The sequence below is a fragment of the Dama dama genome, chromosome 12, assembly GCF_033118175.1.
Source record: "Dama dama isolate Ldn47 chromosome 12, ASM3311817v1, whole genome shotgun sequence".
NCBI lineage: Eukaryota > Metazoa > Chordata > Mammalia > Artiodactyla > Cervidae > Dama > Dama dama.
The window spans coordinates 73060424-73079174 of NC_083692.1; the positions used below are offsets into that span (position 1 = coordinate 73060424).

Below are 18751 nucleotides of genomic sequence, written 5' to 3' on the forward strand. Positions count from 1 at the left end.
AAGAATACTAGAGTGGGTACTGCGGTGGGTAATGCCATGGCCTCCTCCAGGGATCTTCCCGACCCAGGGATCGAACCTTCATTTTTTATGTCTCCTGTATTGGCAGGCAGGTTCTTTACCACTAGCGCCACTTGGGAAGCCCAGATGCAAACTACTACATATAAAATAGATCAACAACAAGATCCTATTGTATTGCCTAGGAAACTATATTCAATATCCTGTGATAAACTATCACGGAAAAGAACATCAAAAAGAATGTATAGGTAACTGAATCACTTCGCTATACTGTAGAAATTAACACATTTCTACTCTATCAACTATAACTGATTCTTTCATCCAAATTCACCACTCACAAGCCCTAGGAAACAACCTCAGTGAGAGCAGGAACTGTGCATTTTTTTCAGTGTCTGGCACAGAGTTGATATTCAATAAACTCATGGAAGAAATTAATCTGTAAGTGGACCGATGGAGGAGCTGATGAGGGGCAACCTCTGGTTAAACAGAGTGGACTGAACACAACACGTCACCTCCACTCGTTCCTGAATATTCACTTAAATGACTGTTAATCCTAAAGACAAAGAGAAGAGATGGCAGCAGCCAAGTGTGGGAAGGCAACTGACCTGGCAGCCCAGCCATGAGAGCCTCAGAAGAGCCGCTCAGAAGAAAGGCTTAGGAGTGCAGGCACAGGTGTCTCTGACACTCGGGCAGAAGGGCTGCAACGGGAAAGGCAGGCTGAAAACACCTGGGAGCGACTAGTCTCCCCAGAGCTCCTGCCCAGCATCACACAAACATGTAACCAACTCTCCCTGCAAGGTCAGCAGGGAAACTTCTCTAGAGAAATGTGTTGCATTGATGGACGGTGAGCAGCTACCCTGTGCCAGGCTCAGTCCTGGATGCCCGGAAATCTCCATGGAGACACAGCCAAGGCCTGTCCCCATGGAGCTGCTGCCTTGTGGGGGAGACACAAGCCAGGGGGCCTGTGATAACTGCTCTGGAGCAAGCGGCAGTGGGGCAGGGAGGGTGACGTGCTTCTGGCTGGAGAGCAGGGCCCTGGAAGGAGAAGTGAGCCGTGCGGACACCCGAGGGAAGAGCATCTCAGCCAGACACAGCGGGCGGGACGCGCAGACCTCGACAGGGAAGCACGCTCAGCGAGCGAACACCGTGGAAGCTGATGTGGTGGGGGCGGTGATGGGGAAGGTGAAGGGGGCAAAGGGGGCCTTAGATGGCCTGAGGGGCCAGATCACAGAAGGATCCACTGATTTCCCCAGCTGCCTGCATTCGGGAATCACCTGGAGAACTTTAAAAAATTGTGAGTCCCACCCTAGAGTTTCTGATTTGAATTTTTGATAGTCATGGGGTGTGGCTGGTTATCAGTAGTTTGAAACCACCATTGGAGATTTTGAATGTGCAGATGAGGTTAGAACCATGGAGTCGAGGAGTTCTGGGCTCAAGGACACCAGGTATAGATGTGGGAGGAAGTGGGGGGCTCCACGGAAAACAGGGAGATTAAGAAAAAGGTGACAAGCCCCCAGCCCCTCCCACCTCCTTTCCCACCTGACTGCAAGAAACCACTGACGGAAAATCCTGGCAGCCAGACTCTCACGCATCCATTGGAGACTGATCTGGCAACAGTGAATGCCCCAGCAAGAGGCAGGGAAAAGTCAAACAGGGTGCACCTAGTGCTTTAATTTCTTGAAAACCAAGAGGCATACATACCCCAACTAACAGAATAGGAGAAATGAAAAACTGCCATAACCGCTGAGGAAAAAAAAAATGAGGAAAATAGAAATATCTGTAATATAGATGACTGGGGGACTATGTAATTAAGTAAGTAATTTAACCATGAAGTATGACTGCTTAGACACCCTTGAACACAATCATTTGGAACAAAACTGAGAGCCAGGCTCTGTAATGGATGGAAACACTGCAATAGTTTTTACTAGGTAGAAAATACATGAACAATTCCAACAGTTTTAAAAGCTTTTCTTTTTCCAGAATGATACAAAATCTCTTAAAACTATACGTATAACATACTCAAGTATATATACAATTAGATATAAACATGAGACCACATGCTATTTCTAAAAATATCTAATATACTTATGAGAATATCAAATATCTCTTAATTGCCTATATCAGCTGTCTCAATTACTGTACAAGTTGACAGAAGCAAGCATCATTAAACAAATTTATCTTGTATACTTTAAAAGTAAAATTCAAATACCTAAATGTCTAAAGAACATCAATATTTTAAAGATGCCAATGAGGCAGAAGGCATAAAGTAACAATATTTTTAAGTAATACTTCTAGTATATCTAAAAATACTAAAAATGTAAAAAAAAAACAAGAAAAGAACCCTCTCTGTACTCATGGATATGATGGCAGGAGTTTGAGACCTCAAGAATGCATCTAAAATATGATTTTGGGGGGTTGTTTAAGCATGACAATTCAACTCATTTCCACAAACATTTATTTTTTTAATTTAAATGTACTATTTTATTTATCTGTAATCATTTGACATATCTGGCGTTATCTCCATTTACATTTATTTATTGATGTCCTACTATAAGCCAATAAACCATCAGGTGCTGACACCTCAAAGATGAAAAGTATTGCCTCTGCTTCAAGGAACTTAGAAGTCATGAGGGAGAGAGACACCCGAAAACTTCAAGTTGTCATTACAGGTCATGACCAGGGTTGTGAGAATGCGGGTCCAAGGGACAGAGCCAACACAGAGAAAGGAAGGACTGACTGACCGCGCTGGGCTATCAGGGAAAACTCCAAGAAGGAAACAAGGATGAGGGAGAGTCTTTAAAGAAAAGGCAAAAGTTGGTTAAGGGAATAATCAGACGAAACACCTGGTTAAAAGGTAGAGCGTCTGGTATGTTCCGGAAACGGCAAGCAGTTGCTACTGTTAAAAGAAGAGTGAACTTGAGAGAGGGGGTAGGGCCTTGGCCGAGGCCAGATCTAGGGAAGTCTCGTGTGGTGCTCCAGTCTGCATTTCCAGCACCAAAATCTGTATGCAGGCCTCCTTGAGGGAGGAGGCAAACACTGTTCAAGGAATAGCTTGCTTCACACTATTCCTGAAACAATTTCTCAACAGTTAATACTTCGACCATGTCGATGTAGTACAATACTTACATTGTCAATGTAATACTTACATTATTCCCTGAACAAAAATTAAAGACTAAACAAGCCTTCAAATCCTTCATTCATTTCCCTTTGCTTCCTTGTAGAATTTCATCTCACTATTCTCGAGCCCACGCTCTTCCATTCTCATCAAACCTGTCTCCTTGAAGGCAAGAGACATTTTACCCAAATGATTCCAAATACGTAAGAAGCGAATTTCCTTCCCAATCCATGTCAACAGACACAAATTCTCAAATTCAAGTTTTGCATTCACGCCCTTCAGCACATTTTCTCTACAACCTCAGTAATTCTATAACCTCTGTGCCCCGTTTCTAATTCACATTCTTTCTGAATTCACTTAGTTTATACTAAACATAACACTAGATCCTTGCCAGGAATTATGCTACTGATTTTATGTCTACTGTATTTCCAGTTTATGTGAGTGTAGCATTGCTCTTTAGGGTTCCAGGAGAATAAAGAGTGGAGATAACAAACACAAAATGACCTATGGCATTGTTGATACGATATATCCTCTCCTACATGCTCGCAAACTTTGATCTACTGATGATTACTTCTTTTTGTTTCATTTCAATGTCATCCTTTATGGGCCTCTTCTTCACAACCCACTTACAAGCTTAAGTTTCCTATACTTGAAAATGTTTGAAATATTCTGCAATCCACGCACATCCTTTCCTTGGATTGTCTGTCTCTCGACCTCTGCCTCTTCTCCAACAAACTTCTTAACATGAGCTAAACCTACTCTCCATTTTTTTCTCATTCATCCTTCAGATCCCAACACGCCGGCTTCTGTACTCACTGCCCCACTGAACTGCCCTCACCACGGTGACTCTCAAGCCACAATTATTTATTATAAATCCTCATCCTGCTTTACTGCTCTATGGCATTTAACATCATTTCTCCTTGAAACCTTTGCCTTTTTCATTTCCACCAGAAACTCTTTCCTATCTTTACCCCTCTCTCAAGTCCACATTCCTCTTCTGTACATCCCTCCAGTGTTGATGCTCCCTAGGAGTACCTCTCAGTAAAGGTTTCCAAGGAGAATACTCACTCCCTATTTTGTGCTCATACCCTTTCTGTGTACCTCTACCAGATGCGGGTCACATATTTGCATACTTAGCCACCCTGCTAGTCTGAAAGCTCCTCCAAGGCAGGGACCAAGTCTTGTTCCTCTTTGTGCCCCTACCAACCTCCCCAGGGCCCTAGCACAGTACCCAAACACACGCTATTGTTCAACAGATGTTTCTGGAATGAACAACAAATCAGTAATCAAATTAACAAGACTATTTGTATTTTTTAAAATATATGTGCATGTAATACTGAGATAATTCAGCTTACAGTTCCTACAAATAATTCTTCCTACAGTTCCCACAAATGAAATTTATTTTAAATATTTAACCAAATAATATAGTTAGAGTGACTATAGTTTATCATTTTAATTACCTCTACAGCATCCAGTTCATCTGGTCTCAAAGGCCATAAAAAGTTACAAGGTACCTTCAGCCAAATGAGCCAGCATGGCCTCAAAAGCCAAATTCACTTTATGCCAAATGGCAAGTATCTCTAGCATCCATAATCAGGGATGAAGAGGGAGAAGGGGGGGGCAGGCACCATGTTGGGCCACGAAGGTGGCAAGAAAAAGCCCCTAAAGCAACCCAGAAGCATATTGAGGAGACGGATGAGGAAGATAAGGCATTCAGGCAGAAAAAGAAAGAGAAACAAAAGAAACTGAAGGAGTTAAAGCGAAGGCAAGGAATTCCCTGGTGGTCCAGTGTTTAGGACTTCGTGCTTTCACTGCCGAGAGCCCAAGTTCAATCCCTGGTTGGGAAAACAAGATCCCACAAGCCAGAAGGAGAGGCCAAAAACAAAACAATATAAAATAAAAGCAAAAGCCATGGGAAGAGGCCCCCTGGCCACAGGTGGAATTAAGAAATCTGGCAAAAAGTATGCTGCTCCTTGTGCCTGAGGTAATGATGATTCTTAATTCCATTCCTGTTTAAATTCAATTCCATTTAACATCTGGATTCTCTGCTGTAACATCTGTTGCCACATATAGTGAGAATGAAGTACTGTCTTGGAAACTACTGTACACTTAAGAGTAAATTTTTGTTAAAAAAAAAAAAGAAACTAGGGAAAATTTTATTATTTAGATACTCCCAGCTATGAGGGAAAAGATACTTACCAACACAATTAGGGTCACCCTAGAACAAGCCAAGCAAACCAATAAGCAGAAGAAGATGTAGGTGGGGCCTACTTCCAAAGTTCAAGGACCACATCCACTACTGAAATATCACACATACAGTGAATATAAAATCAAGAAGAAATTATTTAAGAAAGACCAAGGCAGCAGAGGAGGGGAGTCTGACAGCTAGACTTCGAAGTTAAACTGTATCTTAACTAAGAAGGATGTTTCTATTCTTCAAGGAAATCACTCTTACCTCCATCGATAAGGCCAGATAAGACCAATGCCAAACACTAATTTCCTAAATACCTACCACACACAATTCACTCTTCTCCATTCATGTAAGCACAGCTCTAGAGCACAAAAATCCATTCCATTTCAATAGCAAGGTCTCCAGATCACCAAGAGTTTATGTGACTATAGTAACAGAAGACATGCTTTAGGACCAAATTTCTCTTTATCTGGCTTAGTTTTTAGCAATCAGTCTATGCCGAGGTGGCTACATATTCAACAGATAACAGCAGCTCACAAATGAAGGTGGGGGGAGTGGGGATGAGTAATATTATCTTCAATTAGAAAAATGCCAGTTCTGTTTTCCACATCAAAGAGGAAAGAAAAATTCGTTCTAATTTTCAAGGGTACAGATGGAGGGAGTTGGAAGAGGCAACGCACTGAGAAGACAGCAAAACACCTTGCAACCTATTTCCTGAACGATTAGAAGACAACTCCTAAATTTATCCTACTTTGTCTATATAGATGTTTGCCCGTAATTGGTAGCACCTGTAGTATTTGTTGGTTAGAGGCAAATATGAAATTAAATCTCATTTACTGCAATTTCAGTATCTTTCCTCTTTCTGAGTCAGACATCAGCAAGCTCAATGGCAAAAATTACAATGAATCTCTGAAAAGAGATGAAATTGCATAAATAATGAAACAGAGTAACTTTTTTTAAATGTCTCCCAAACAGCATAAATAGAAAAATAGAGTAAATATGCATTTGATTTTTGTATAACAACTCAAATTTACCTAATTTTCTGAGACAGCTGAACTGGATATGAGATGAAACTGTCTGACTGAGGAAAACAATATAGACAAAATGTCAATCAATAACTACATTTGAGTGTCTAACATAACACTATAAGACAGCCACATACACACAAGAATGCCAAGTCTGACCTGACCTTTGTCCACAGAATCTAAAAACGGAAATAAAACATTTCAAGGAGTACCCCAGTATTAGTAAATAAGATTCTTCCATTTACTTTCAGTCTCACAAACTCAATTCTTCATAATTCAGATGAACAACACCTGAGTTATCAATGTCACCATTTCTCAATCATTAGTTTCTACCTAGACAAGTCTCTGAAAGCACTACTGACAAGTACCAGATGGTTATCTTCCTACAACTGTGCATTGAAAAGGGTACAAATCATCTTGGTTAGTGACTACCTATCCAAGAATTCAATACAAAATGATATGCTTACCTTTCAGATAGCATTGAGGATACATGGTTGCCTTTTTTTTTCTAACAGCACCTACAGCCCTGCCCATCAGAAAATCCTATAGGATCTGTGCTCATCAGCATTCAAAGTACTCTCTTAAGGTTTATCTTTTCGCTAAAGCTTTTGCCTTAGTGACTCAAAGAGACTACTGAAATATACTTGGGCAAAGGATTAAGTTTTTTTAAAAATCTAGACAGCGACCAAAATGTGAGTAAGAAGGAAAATGTAAATTAAGCTAACGTTCTGGGTTGAGCAGATAATTACAGTCTTTGATAAGAAAGCAAGCAGACAAAAATCTCATTAAATATTTGGTGCCCTATTTGCCCCTAATACTTATAAAATCTGAAGCCATAATCCACAAGGTATAACACTTAAACCATGGAGACTGCAGAGAATGATAACATCCTAGACCAAAAGGTATAGGTATAGTAGCCATCTGATCTCATCTGCTGCCTCCAACACTAAACTAGTCATGACAAGTGACAATAACCTCATTTTAAAGAGGATCATGAATTCTGGAATTCTGAGAATAAAATGACAAATGAAGCAGAAGCAATAAGAGGAGGATAAGAAATATGAGGGGAGGGGAGGGAACGGAAATAAAAATAAAAGTGTGTGTGTGCATGCTCAGTTGCGTCTAACTCTGCAACCCTATGAATTGCAGCCCTCCATGCTTCTCTGTCCATGTGATTCTCCAGGCCGGAATACGTGAGTGGGTTGCCAGTTCCTACTCCAGGGGATATTCCTGACCCAGGAATCGAACCTGAGTCTCCTGCATTGGCAGTCGGATTCTTTACCACTGAGCCACCAGGGAAGCCTAGATTATTATATACCTAACAGTTTGTTTCTCTTACTCTCCCCTACCACTATATTGCCTCTCCCCGCTTCCCTCTCCCCCTGGTAACCACTGGTTTATTCTCTGTATCTGGGAATCTGCCTCTCTTTTGGTATATTCACTAGTGTGTTGTCCACACATTACAGTCTTTAAGAGCCTGTGCCCAGACCTGCACTTGCCTACAACATGGTGGGAGTGTGAGCAAGTGGACACATGCTCCATGGAGATCCCAAGACCACCATTCTGTTAAATCACACATATCTCTTGCTTTTTCAAAATCAAGCAGTAGTAGTTCATCTCTCTCCCAATCAGTAAATTATGTTACCTATTCCTTGGCAACCAACAGAGACAGAGGGGTGACTGGCCACTATTAGCTTAAACATTCAGTGTGAACATAACTTGACTGTAAGAGAAACTAAGAGTGGAAATAAGCAACTAAAACAGTATGAGATGCACTTCATTCATTCACATCTTCAAAGTACCCTCTATAAAGATGAATGAAATAACAACTGTCCTTAAATTATAATTTATTGAGAGTGCTAAATGTGTTTGATTTAAAACTCTATCTTGGTGCTCAGATGCTCAGTCATGTCCAACTCTTCATAACCCCATGGACTGTAGCCCACCAGGCTCCTCTGTCCATGGGATTTTCCAGGCAAGAATACTGGAGTGGGTTGCAATTTCCTCCTCCAGGGGATCTTCCCAACACAGGGATCAAACCTGCATCTCTTATGTCTCCTGCATTGGCAGGCAGATTCTTTACCACTAGCACCGTGTTCAGTTCAGTTCAGTAGCTCAGTCATGTCCGACTCTCTGCGACCCCATAGACTGCAGCACGCCAGGCCTCCCTGTCCATGACCAGCTCCTGGAGTTTACTCAAACTCATGTCCATTGAGTCAGTGATACCATCCAACCATCTCATCCTCTGTCATTCCCTTCTCCTCCTGCCTTCAATCTTCCCCAGAATCAGGATCTCAAATGAGTCAGCTCTTCCTATTAGGTGGCCAAAGTATTGGAGTTTAAGCTTCAACATCAGTCCTTCCAATGAACATTCAGGACTGATTTCCTTTAGGATGGACTGGTTGGATCTCCTTGCAGTCAAGGGATTCTCAAGAGTCTTCTCCAACACCATGGTTCAAAAAAATCAATTCTTCAGTGCTCAGCTTTCTCTATAGCACCATGTAGGAAGTCCCAAAACTCTTTTTTTTTTTGTCTGTGCTGGGTCTTAATTGCCACATATGGCATCTTCAGTTGTGCCATGTGTGATCTAGTTCCCCAACCAGGGATCAAAACCAGACCCCCTGCATTGGGAGTGTGGAGTCTTAACCACTGGACTACCAGGGAAGTCACCCAGAACTCTACCTTAATGTTTTTTTAAAATAAAAACACGTCGGGCATAACGCAACCTTCTGCAGTGACCCTGATGAGTCATTATAAAGGGACCCTTTAAAGACTACGATACCTCAGGGCTGTTTGCCTCCACCATAATGAACGCTGAGTTTTGGCTTCTGATGTCTAGTTTCCCCATCTTCTCCTCAACGTGAGTTTGCTGCCGTCACTCTTTGCTATTGTCTACGTGCTTGGCCCCACTTACCCAGTTCTGTTCCAATTTGCTGACCCTACTCTTTTCAGCCTCTGTGTCTCTGCTCCTGCTGTTTCCTCAACCCCAATGCCCTTCTCCAGCCACACCCTTGCCAACATGATCTCAAACTTTCTGACATCTGTCAGTCTGAAAACTGAAAAATATGGATTTCAGTTCAATTTTAATTTGCATCTCTCTTGTCATGAGTGGGTTGAAAATCTTTTCACATATTTAAGAGCCATTTGCATTTCATTTTCTGTGAATAGTCTGCTCATAGCCTTTGCCGATTTTTAATAAGGTTGTTAAAACTCATCACATACATGGTGGAAATCAGTTCTCTGTAATGAGTTATAATCCTCTCCACCAACCCCCACCACCATGCATATAATCATATGTCTTTTGGTTTTGGTTATGGTTTTTGCCATGCACAAATTCTAAATTTTTATATGATTATGTTACCTATTCCTTGGCAACCAAGAGAGACAGAGGGGTGACTGGTCACTATTAGCCTAAACATTGAGTGTAAACATAACTCCAAACATAAGACCAAAGTCTTGTATGGTTTCTGGATTTTATGTGTCATTTAGAAAGACCTTCCCCATTCTTGGGCTTCCCTTGTGGCTAAGCTGGTATAGAATCCACCTGCAGTGCAGGAGACCTGGGTTCGATCCCTGGGTTGGGAAGATCCCCTGAAGAAGGGAAAGGCTACACGGTCCAGTATTCTGCCCTGGAGAGTGCCATTGACTGTATAGTCCATGGGGTCGCAAAGAGGCAGACACAACTGAGCCACTGTCACTCTCCCCATTCTGACATTAGAAAAGAATTTGTCCGTGATTTGTTCTAATACCTTCATGTGATTTTTGCTTTACATTTAAAATTTTGACCCACACTGACTTTATCCCACTATATAGTCTGAGGTTTGAATCCCACTTTTTCCCCAGATGGTGACTCCACTTGGACCATTCATCACTGATTGACAAAGCCATCTTTTTCCCAGTAATAAGAAATGTTTGAAGTTTGGCGTGTTTGATTATGTCATGATTCTTTGGTGCTTAGAATTTCCAGAATAATGACATTGAGGTAAACTATAATTAAGAGCAACTTAAGACTTTAAAAAGATATAAGGCCATGCTTTAAAGTATAAGAATTTATTTTACCTGTGAGATTCTTGGGGCAGGTATGTAGGACCCACACACCTTTCTGTGACTAGCATACAGTAACTGTTTAATAAAGGTCCTTTGAATGAATACTGGTCAACATTTTCTATGACCAAGTACAAATTTAAATTCTCTCAGGATCTGGAGAGAGTTGCATCATTGTTGATTAACTGTGTATATGCCCCGAAGGATGATTTTGCCAAATTTCCCCTATCCACTCTAGCCTTTTCTTTGACAAAAGCCCTTCAATCTAGTAAAAATCTAGTAACCTCACTAGAGTTCATTAACAGTCAATCACAGTTCAACTAGTTATACTACAACCACTATGGAAAATGATCTGACAGTTTCTTAGAAAATTGAGCATATATCTACCCTATGACCCAGCATTTCTACTCCTAGGTATTTACCCAAGATTAATGAAAATGTGTGACTGCAAAGAGACTTGCATGTAAATGTTCATAGAAATTTTATCCATGATAACCCAATACTGGGACTAAAACAAATGTGTCTGAACAGAATCAATAAACCAACTGTGCTGTATTCAGATGATAGGACACTACTCAGCAGTGAACAGGAATAAACTACATGCAACAACCCAGGTGATACTCTCAAATCATTACACATATGAAAAACAGCCAGACATAAAACAGTACATTCTGTGTACCTTCATTTGAATGCCATCCAAAAAAGAAGGTAAACTAATCATGATGATAGAAAACAAGCCATACTGATTCACATCAATGTACGGCAAAAACCACTACAATATATTAAAAAAATAAAATAAAAATTAAAAAAAAAGAAAACAAGCCATGATTCCCTGAGGAAAGAGGAGGAGAGATCGCTCTGGAGGGATGGTAACACTTTCTATCAGTGATTTTCAAAGTGCTGGCCCTGGACCAATAGCACTGGGGGATTGTCAGGGATGTAAGGTCTTAAGTCCCTGCCCCAGACATACTGAATCTGAAGCTGAGGGTGGGTCCAGCAGGAGCATCTACGCTTTAACAAGTCAACCAGGTCTTTATGATGCTCCCTGAAGTGGAGAGCCACTCTTCTGTATCTTGTGAGTAAGGGTGAGTACACAGGTGCATATAACTATCAAAACACAAGTAAATGTTCACATAGGATCCAAGCATTTTACAAGCAAATGATACCTCAATTTTTAGAATTTGGATATAATTCCTTAAATAATATCTTTAACCCAAATCTATCTCCACCTCCTGTTTTCTACAGCTTGACATCTGGCAAAATAATCCACCTGGAAGTCTGAATGAGAAAACTTCCTCTTCTACTGCTTCCCCTCCTTTGCTCTATGCAGTCAATCACCACTTCTGGTAAATGTACTCGGAAATGCCTCCCCTCATCCATTTTTAGAATCCCTCATCCAACATCCCAATTCAGCAGACCTCCTCATTGTTTCACCTGGTCTAACCAAACAGCTTATCTCTCTCATTGTCTGATTCAGTCTCTAAATCACCAGGACTATTTCTCTGTGTCAGCTCGGCACTTTCTTACTTTTTTAAAGACTTTTTCTTACCTTTTCAAAGACCATGGCTCTCATCTATCTCGAGTACAAAGTCTACACCAAAAACTTTTAGTAACCTTTAGTAAACTATGCAGTACTTTAGTAAAAATGCAGTACTTGGATGTAATCTCAAAAACGACAGAATGATCTCTGCTCGTTTCCAAGGCAAACCATTCAATATCACAGTAATCCAAGTCCATACCCCAACCAGTAAGGCTGAAGAAGCTGAAGTTGAATGGTTCTGTGAAGACCTACAAGACCTTCTAGAACTAACACCCAAAAAAGATATCCTTTTCATTATAGGGGACTGGAATGCAAAAGTAGGAAGTCAAGAAACATCTGGAATAACAGGTAAATTTGGCCTTGGAGTACAGAATGAAGCAAGGCAAAGCTAGCTTATAGAGTTCTGCCAAGAGACTGCACTCGTCATAGCAAATACCCTCTTTCAACAACACAAGAGACGACCCTACACACAGACATCACCAGATGGTCAACACCGAAATCAAACTGATTATATTCTTTGCAGCCAAAGATGGAGAAGCTCTATACAGTCAGCAAAAACAAGACTGGGAGCTAACTGAGGCTCAGATCATGAACTCCTCATTGCCAAATTCAGACTTAAATTGAAGAAAGTAGGGGAAACCACTAGATCATTCAGGTATGACCTAAATCAAATCCCTTATGACTATAGAGTAGAAGTGAGAAATAGATTTAAGGGACGAGATCTGATAGAGAGCCTAATGAACTATGGACGGAGGTTTGTGAGATTGTACAGGAGACAGGGATCAGGACCATCCCCATGGAAAAGAAATGTAAAAAAGCAAAATGGCTGTCTGAGAAGGCCTTACAAATAGCTGTGAAAAGAAGAGAAGCGAAAAGCAAAGGAGAAAAGGAAAGATATTCCCATTTGAATGCAGAGTTCCAAAGAATAGCAAGGAGATATAAGAAAGCCTTCCTCAGTGATCAGTGCAAAGAAATAGAGGAAAACAATAGAATGGGAAAGACTAGAGATCTCTTCAAGAAAATTAGAGATACCAAGGGAACATTTCATGCAAAGATGGGCTCAATAAAGGACAGGAATGGTAGGGACCTAACAGAAGCAGAAGATATTAAGAAGAGGTGGCAAGAATACACAGAAGAACTGTACAAAAAAGGTCAGCTTTCATTCCAATCCCAAACAAAGGCAATGCCAAAGAATGCTCAAACTACCACACAATTACACTCATCTCATATGCTAGTAAAGTAATGCTCAAAATTCTCCAAGCCAGGCTTCAGCAATACGTGAACTGTGAACTTCCAGATGTTCAAGCTGGTTTTAGAAAAGGCAGAGGAACAGAGATCAAATTGCCAACATCCACTGGATCATCCAAAAAGCAAGAGAGTTCTAGAAAAACATCTATTTCTGCTTTATTGACTACGCCAAAGCCTTCGACTGTGTGGATCACAATAAACTGTGGAAAATTCTGAAAGAGATGGGAATACCAGACCACCTGACCTGCCTCTTGAGAAACCTGTATGCAGGTCAGGAAGCAACAGTCAGAACTGGACATGGAACAACAGACTGGTTCCAAATAGGAAAAGGAGTATGTCGAGGCTGTATATTGTCACCATGCTTATTTAACTTATATGCAGAGTACATCATGAGAAACGCTGGGCTGGAGGAAGCACAAGCTGGAATCCAGATTGGCAGGAGAAATATCAATAACTTCAGATATGCAGATAACACACCCTTATGGCAGAAAGTGAAAAAGAACTAAAGAGCCTCTTGATGAAAGTGAAAGAGGAGAGTGAAAAAGTTGGCTTAAAGCTCAACATTCAGAAAACTAAGATCATGGCATCTGGTCCCATCACCTCATGGGAAATAGATTGGGAGACAGTGGAAACAATGACTGACTTTATTTTCTGGGCTCCAAAATCACTGCAGATGGTGACTGCAGCCATGAAATTAAAAGACGCTTGCTCCTTGGAAGGAAAGTTATGACCAACCTGGATAGCATATTAAAAAGCAGAGACATTACTTTGTCCACAAAGGTCTGTCTAGTCAAGCTTATGGTTTTTCCAGTGGTCATGTATGGATGTGAGAGTTGGACTATAAAGAAAGCTGAGTGCAGAAGAATTGATGCTTTTGAACTGTGATGTTGGAAAAGACTCTTGAGAGTCCCTTGGACTGCAAGGAGATCCAACTAGTCCATCCTAAAGGAGATCAGTCCTGGGTGTTCATTGGAAGGACTGATGTTGAAGCTGAAACTCCAAAACTTTGGCCACCTGATGCAAAGAGCTAACTCATTTGCAAAGACCCTGTTGCTGGGAAAGATTGAGGGCAGGAGGAGAAGGGGATGACAGAGGATGAGATGGTTGGATGGCATCACTGACTCAATGGACATGGGTTTGAGTGGACTCCGGGAGTTGGTGATGTACAGGGAGGCCTGGCATGCTGCGGTTCATGGGGTCACAAAGAGTTGGACATGACTGAACAACTGAACTGAACTGAGTAAACTTTTAGTAACAGCCCAATATATACAGTCCTATCCCAAGTCACTGGCTCCCTTGGACCTTACACCATACCCACCCTGGCAGTCAAGATTGTCCTAAAATGCCAACCATGCTCTTGCTCCCAAATCCTTCACTCAAGCTGCTTCCCATCTCTAAACTGCCATCCCTCCCTCCTCCCTGCCTGGTGTAATCCTTGCTGTCCGTTAAAATCCAGCTAAAATATCATCACTTTTGTAAAAGTTCCCTATCTTCTTACCCCAGGCAAAATTACTTGCTTCCTTTCCTCCTTCAGAGAATGTGTATCTATCTATGCCTCACTCTTTTTCTCAGGAACATTTCAGTCTTCAAGTCAGCAGTTCAAGGCAATCTCCTTATATCACATCACCACTTATGACCTTTCAATGGGTTTCTATTACCTACTAGACAAATTGTAAATTCCTTAGCAGAAAGTCCAGTACGAGTCTGCCTTCAGGTCCCTCAATCTCTCTCTAACCCAGCACTCACAGTCCCGAGAGCACTGTGAGGAAGCACCAGATCTCAAAGCAGCACGCTTTCTTGAGTTTTACTCCTGTGCTTCCTTTCCCGCCTAGAAGACCTTCCCCGGCCCACCCCCACTTCCTCTTTCCCCGACCTCCGCTCACGCTCTCTAGTGAAAGAAGAGTGCTTGGAGTCAAAACTACAACAAACCAGGAGCAGGACATCAGGCTTGAGAACAAGGAACAGGCAACAAAGAAGATCAGAAGCCAAGGAAACTTGAGTCAGAGCCAGAAGGAAGAAGCTGAGCTGGCCTCTCCCAGCAAATGCTGGAGACGCGGGTAAAGCCTGGGGTCTGCCCTGGAGAAGCTCTAGTGGACAGACATAAAACAAATGTCTACAATGCAGTGTGTGACAAAAGAATGCTATTATTTGAGGAAGGACACACATCAGATACACAGACAGACACATATTTAAATAAATTAAAGGCACATCAACGTGAGATTTAACCAAAGATCAAGGAGATCCCTCTTCAACTCCAATACCATCACTGGTGTGGTGTGAGTGAAGTGAAGTCGCTCAGTCGTGTCCAATTCTTGGCGACCCCATGGACTGTAGCCTACCAGGCTCCTTGGTCCATGGGATTTTCCAGGCAAGAATACTAGAGTAGGTTGCCATTTCCTTCTCCAGGGGATCTTCCCAACCCAGAGATCGACCCCGGGTCTCCCGCATTGTAGGCAGACACTTTACCATCTGAGCTACCAGGAAAGCCCTGCTGTGGTGTATTAACTACTAAATCCTTGTGGAATTACTTGCCCTCAGGCATATCATTTAACCCTTCAGATCTTCAATTCCCTTATTATGAAATAAGAGAACTTGATCAGATATGGAGGATTTTTTGAGCAATACAACATTCACAAACAACAGCAGAATCCTAGAGACACTGAATATGTGGACTCTGTCAGCATGAGGGGAAGAGAATGACTTCTGGGTACTCAAGTAGATGGGAACATAAAACTGATGGATGGGATTTTATGTCACATCGGTGAATATGACATTGAATTTTAAAATCCTGAAAACTGCAGCTTATATGGATCTGCTGACACAACCTCAACCATACTAGCAAATGCACTCCCATAATCAGGTTGTTATGGCAACAAGAATACTTGGGTTAAAAAGAGGAAGAGAATATGTGTGCGTCTGTCCCAGATTTTTGCCACTCCGATTATTTTAAATGTTTTTGCACATAATCTCAATCTAATTCTCCACTTAGCACACAAGAAGCCTCTTGTTAATGTTTCAGGATAAACAAGGAAAATAAAATGAGCTTCATAAAGCTGATTCTTCTGGAGGGGTTCAAAGAACACTGAGCCATTATCTATCCCCAGCACACCTCCTCTCCAAAACCTCCCTGATCTCTCCAGGTAGAACTGTCTCTTGCAGGCAAGCCCCATTTTACTGACTATTCCACAGCCACTTTAGTAACTATCACACGAAGGACCACATTGTTTGTTTCTGTGCCCCACCCCGACCCCCCGTGTCAGCTGCCTGGAAACAGTTTATCCTCAGTGACCTTTACCTATCCAGCCTAGATTGCTTCAGATATTTTAGGTGCTAAATTGTTCAAAGACTAAAATATCAACCCTATCAAATTATAAACATGAAATCTCTACAGAAGACGCTTTTACTTTATCCAACATATTTCTCATAGAGCATATTTCACTTCTGTTATTACTCATGAGAATTCATCTTATGAGAGAGAGCTGACAGGCAGACGGTATGTCTCATGGAAAGAACTATAGGCTGGGATTCCGATCCTTGAGGTTCTACTGCTCTACCACATCTACCCTCAACCAGTTGCCAGATCTGCATCTTTGGGTAAATGCCAACCTCTCAGATGCGCAGCATTTTTATCTAGAAAATGAGGTGTCTGGATCATCTGAGGATGGCCCTTTCTGCCAATGAGCCAAGGTGATCAAGAGACCAAAAAACAGAGAAATCTGGACAAGTCAAAACTCATTCATAGAAGATTTTTTTAAAATTATTCTCAACCAAGTAAGGGTGGGGATGGAAATATGCATGGGCATATTCTCTCCTACAGTGGCTTTTTCAAACCACACCCTGTACAGAAGGACTGCTATATCAATTTCTTTCCTAACTCCCTGGAATACCTGCAAGGAGAGAAGTTATGATGAGTATGTATTACATGTAAATAGTGGAGACAAGAAAAATCAAAAGTGAGGTTAAAAGTCATCATTTAAGATAGAGAAAAAGGCCTATTTACAAAGATTACATGTAAGAGTATGTTGACTCACACATAAAAGGTATTTAAATATTTAAGAAGGTAAAACACCGATCCACAGCCTAGACTGTTCGACATTTTCTCTTCTGATCTTCCTCTTCCCAAAGCTGCTCCCCAGGGAGCTTCCCTGGTTTCAGCAAATGGCATCCCCATCCAGCTACTCAAACCAGACTATTGAGCATTCACAACTCCATCACTTCACTCTCCATCCCTCCTCAATTCATCAGCAAGCTCTATCTTCCATATTCCAAGATATTTCTTTAATCTATCCACTTCTTTTCTTTTCCACTATTACTACCTAAGTCTAAGGAACTGTGATGGACTGAATATGTGTCCCCAAATCCGTATGTTGAATTCCTAATCCTCTGATGATGACACTAGGCTGTGGGGCCTTTGGGGAGTAATAAGGTTCAGAGGAGGTCACAAGAGTAATGCTCCCATGAAGGGATTAGTGCTCTTGTGAGAAGAGACAACAGAGATTCCTCTCTTGACTATATGAGGATACAGCAAGAAGGAACCCATGTGCAAGTCGGAAAGAGGCCCCTCACCACCAGAACCTGACCATGTTGGCATCTTAAACTTGGACTTTCCTGTCTCTGAAACAGTGAGAAACAAATGCCTGTTGATTAAGACACTAGTCCATGCATAGAGAAAATCTAAATGTCCATTGAATGGATCTGAATGGATAAAGAACATGTGGTACCTATATACAATAGAGTATTATACTCAGCCATAAAAAAAAAAAGAGTGAAATAATGCCATTTGCAGCAACATGCCTGGACTTAGAGATCATACTAAGTGAAGTCAGTCAAAGAGAAAGACAAGTATCGTATGATATCACTTACATATGATACAAAGGAGCCTATCTATGGAACAGAAACAGACTCACAGACACAGAAAACAAACTTGTGGCTGCCAGAAAGGAGAGAGGCTGAGGAAGCGATGGATCGGGAATTTGGGATCAGTTGATGCAAACTGTCATACGGAGAACAGACAGACAAGACTATATTCAATACCCTGTGCTAAATCACAATGAAAAAGAATCCTTAAAAAGAATGTGTGTGTGTGTGTGTGTGTGTGTATACAAAACTGAATCACTTTGTTATACAGCAGGAATCAACACAACATTGTACATCAATTCTATTTCAATAACACATACTTGTGAACTACAGAAGATTTATTAAACTTGGATTAAGTATTTCTAATAAATTTTTACTTAATTAAAAAAAAAAGACACCAATCTATGGCATTTTGTTACAGCAGCCCAAGCTAAGATAGCAAGCAACATATTTTGCCTAGATCATCACAATCATCTCCTTACTAGGCTACAGATCTCTTAATTTCTTACCATGTCACATGGGACTCAGAAATCTTTAAAAACGCAGCAAATCATGGAAGGCCCCTGCTTAAAACCTTCCTATAACTCTCCACTTATCTTCAGGCATATCATCATATAGTTGTTATCAGCATTATTTTCACCTATTCATGCCCACACTAAAATGGATCTACCATTTCTCACTCATAGAGCTCCACTCTAGAATTGATCTCTAATAGC

General features: G+C 41.3%; 1 protein-coding gene and 1 pseudogene across 1 annotated transcript in view; one reads left to right on the plus strand and one right to left on the minus strand.

Annotated features, from left to right (window-relative positions):
- The window catches only part of AVEN (apoptosis and caspase activation inhibitor), a 196716-nt gene that overhangs the window by 101733 nt on the left and 76232 nt on the right, over positions 1–18751 (minus strand). The window lies entirely within an intron of this gene.
- On the plus strand, positions 4760–6306 carry LOC133067265 (translation machinery-associated protein 7-like; annotated as a pseudogene).